Genomic DNA, 4,178 nt, shown 5'->3' on the forward strand with positions numbered 1-4,178 from the left:
TAGGTCTACAGAAAATGAATAAACTAAGATGGATAGTGCAGAAATCCACTTCTGGAACCCACTTGGTGTGTGCTGGGGCTGAGACTTAAGCTTCTCACATGCCTAGGCTGTTTTTGAGTTGAACGCCAGGTTATAACCTGATTCTGGCGCTGAACTCCAACTTGTAACCTGTTTCTGGCGCTGAACGCCAGACTGCAACATGGAACTGGCGTTGAATGCCAGTTTACGTCATCTATTTTCGTGCAAAGTATGGACTATTATATATTGCTGGAAAGTCCTGGATGTCTACTTTCCAACCCAATTGAGAGCGCGCCAATTGGACTCCTATAGCTCCAAAAATTCCATTCCGAGTGAAGAGAGGTCAGAATCCAACAGCATCAGCAGTCCTTTTTAGCCTAAATCAGATTTTTGCTCAGCTCCTTCAATTTCAGCCAGAAAATACCTGAAACCACAGAAGAACACACAAACTCATAGTAAAGTCCAGAAATATGATTTTTGCCTAAAAACTAATAAAAATCTATTAAAAACTAACTAAAACATACTAAAATCTACATGAAATTACCCCCAAAAAGCGTATAAAATATCCGCTCATCACAACACCAAACTTAAACTGTTACTTGTCCTCAAGAAACTAGATAAATAAAATAGGATAAAAAGAAATCAAGAAGCAATAATATCTCAGAGTTTTAAGTGAAGCTCAGATTCTAATTAGATGAGTGGGACTAGTAGCTTTTTGCTTCCAAACAGTTTTGGCATCTCACTTTATCCTTTGAAATTCAGAATGATTGGCATCCATAGGAACTCAAAGTTCAGATAGTATTATTGATTCTCCTAGTTTAGTATGTTGATTCTTGAACACAGCTACTTCATGAGTCTTAGCCGTGGCCCTAAGCACTTTGTTTTCCAGTATTACCACCGAATACATAAATGCCACAGACACATAACTGGGTGAACCTTTTCAGATTGTGATTTAGCTTTGCTAAAGTCTCCAATTAGAGGTGTCCAGAGTTCTTAAGCACACTCTTTTGCCTTGGATAACAACTTTAACCACTCAGTCTCAAGCTTTTCACTTGGACCTGCATGCCATAAGCACATGGTTAGGGACAGCTTGATTTAGCCGCTTAGGCCTGGATTTATTTCCTTGGGCCCTCCTATCCATTGATGCTCAAAGCCTTGGATCCTGTTTACCCTTGCCTATTGGTTTTTAAGGGCTATTGGCTTTTTTTGCTTCTTTATCCAATGATTCCTTGTAATTTTTTTTTCACTGCTTTTTCTTGCTTCAAGAATCAATTTCATGATTTTTCAGATTAGCAATAATATTTTTCTTGTTCATCATTCTTTCAGGAGCAAACAATTTTAACATTCATAAAATTCAAGATAAAAAAATATGCACTGTTCAAGCATTCATTTAGAAGACAAAAAGTATTGCCACCACATATAATTAATTAGAATTTTCCTTATTAAGAACTCGAAAAATATAAATTGCCCCTTTATTCTAAAAATCTACTATTTTATTCATGTTTGATGATGACGAGAAAAATAAATTATAACTTAATTGAAAATAAAATCAAAATAGATATACTAATTTACCACTACTTATATATAACTTCTAACGTAAATTCCTATAATAACAACTATCACAGAGTTAAAGCAAAAATTAGAACTCGACAACCTTTATTTTGGGAAGTGGATGTTCCTCTAGTCTGTGGAGTGCTTGGTCCTTCAAGAGATAATTTTTGACGCTTCAGTTCCTTTAAGTCACGCCCTTGCTCTTCTTGTTCCCTAAGCAATTTGCAAAGCATGCTATTTTGATTATTCTGTTCTTGCTTTATTTGGTCCATAGCTTCTTGCAACTTGGTAACAGATGCTTCAAGATGCTCCTAGTATTCAAATTGAGGGATTTCTGGGAGGAATTCCTGTGCTCTCCTTTTGATGGGGTCATCCTGCACTTGTTGTTTTTCCATTGATATTTTGGTGATTGGCCGCTCAACTGAGATATATTCAGTTATTCCCATCTTTACTCCAGCATCTTTACATAGCATAGAGATTAGGCTTGGATAAGCCAATTTGGCATTTTTGGATTTCTTGTTTGCTATTATGTAAAGTTCACACGAAATTAACTGATGAACTTCTACTTCTTTTCCCAACATAATGCAGTGAATCATCACTACTCTTTTAACCGTGACTTCAGAACGGTTGCTAGTGGGCAATATAGAACGTCCAATAAAGTCCAGCCAGCCTCTAGCTACTGGTTTGAGATCTTCTCTCTTGAGTTGATTTGGGACACCCATGGTGCTGGTGGTTCACCTGGCTCCAGGGATGCATATATCCTCTAGAATCTTGTCCAGGCCCTTGTTTGTTCTCATCATTCTCCTATTAAAGGAGTCTGGGTCATCTTTCAGCTAAGGCAGCTTAAAGATCTCCCTGATTTTGTCAGGGTGGATGTGAACAATCTTTCCTCTGACCAAGGACCGATAGTCATAGAGGGCAGTTCCAGATATTCTCTGCCTGTCTGTTTGCCACAGATTAGCGTAGAACTCCTGAACCATATTCCTTCCAACTTTTGTTGCAGGATTAGCTAGGATTTCCCAGTTCCTGTTTCGAATTTGCTCTTGGATCTCCAGATATTCATCTTCTTTCAGATCGAATTTGACTTCCAGGATCACTGATCTTAGACCATTCTTTTGTAGTAATGGTCTGAATGTTCTTTGGTTAAGAACTTCCCTTGATTCCAAAGTGGTTTTGGAATACTCTCTTTCTTGCCTCTTGGAGTGGGTTGTTTTCCTTTAGGAGCCATGATCTTAGTGGGTATGGTTTAGTGATCACAGATAAACACACCAAACTTAGAGGTTTGCTTGTCCTCATGCAAAAGAAAAGAAAGGAAAGGGATAGAAGGAGAGCTAGTGTCGAATGGTGGATGAGAGGAGGGAGGCCGAATGTGGATTTAAAGGGAGGGGGTGGGTTTTCGAAAATATTGAAGAAAGATAAGATAGAAGATATGATTTATAAAAGATAAATATGATAAGAAAAAGATATAATTTAAAATTAAAAAGTTGTGAATGATATTTGAAAAAGATAAATCTGAAATTTTATTTTGAAAAAGATTTTACAAGATAATTGAGTTTTGAAAAATTTGAAAAAGAGTTGGATTGGATTGGAAAAAGATTTGTGTTTATGGATTAAGATACATTTGATATTTTTGAAAAGGGTTTTTAGAAATTAGGATTAAATTTTTTTTTGGAATTAAAGGATGAGAATTTGTAACATGTTTATGCAAGAAATCATGAATTGGAACAAAAAAATTAAAAAAAAATTGAAGTAAAAACAAATTTACCTCATCCCCACCATCCTGGCGTTAAACGCCCAAACGCTGCATGTTTTGGGCGTTTAACGCCCATGTGCAGCTTCTCCTAGGCGTTCAACGTCCAGCTGTTGCTTTTTTCTGGCGTTGAACGCCAGGAACTCCTTTGTCACTGGGCATTTTTTTGAACGCCCAGGATACTGTAATTCTGGCGTTGAACGCCCAGAAGGTGCTTTTTTCTGGCGTTCAACGCCTAGAAGGTGCTTCTTTCTGGTGTTCAACGCCCAAAAGATGCTTCTTGCTGGCGTTGAACGCCCAAAACAGCTCTTACTGGTGTTTTCGCACCAGTGACCTTCTTTTTGCTATTTTTATCCTTTGAATCCTTCTATAACTCTGTGAACTCAAGAAATTGCTATTTTACCTTGAAGATAATTGACATATACCTATAAAAATCAATTAATTAACAAATAAACTTTGTAAATGGCTGGGTTGCCTCCTAGCGAGCGCTTCTTTATTGTCTTTAGCTGCACTATTACTGAGCTTTAATCAAGTCTCAGTTTTGAGCATTCTTGCTCAAAATTGCTTTCAAGATAATGTTTGACTCTCTGTCCATTAACAATGAACTTTTTGTTGGAATCATTATCCTGAAGCTCTACGTATCCATATGGTGACACACTTGTAATCACATATGGTCCTCTCTACCGGGATTTCAATTTCCCAGGGAATACTCTGAGCCTAGAATTAAATAGCAGATCTTTCTGCCCTGGCTCAAAGACTCTGGATGACAGTTTCTTATCATGCCATGTTTTTGCTTTCTCCTTGTAAATTTTTGCATTTTCGAAAGCATTGAGTCTGAATTCCTCTAGCTCATTTAACT

Source organism: Arachis duranensis, chromosome 3 (assembly GCF_000817695.3).
Source record: "Arachis duranensis cultivar V14167 chromosome 3, aradu.V14167.gnm2.J7QH, whole genome shotgun sequence".
NCBI lineage: Eukaryota > Viridiplantae > Streptophyta > Magnoliopsida > Fabales > Fabaceae > Arachis > Arachis duranensis.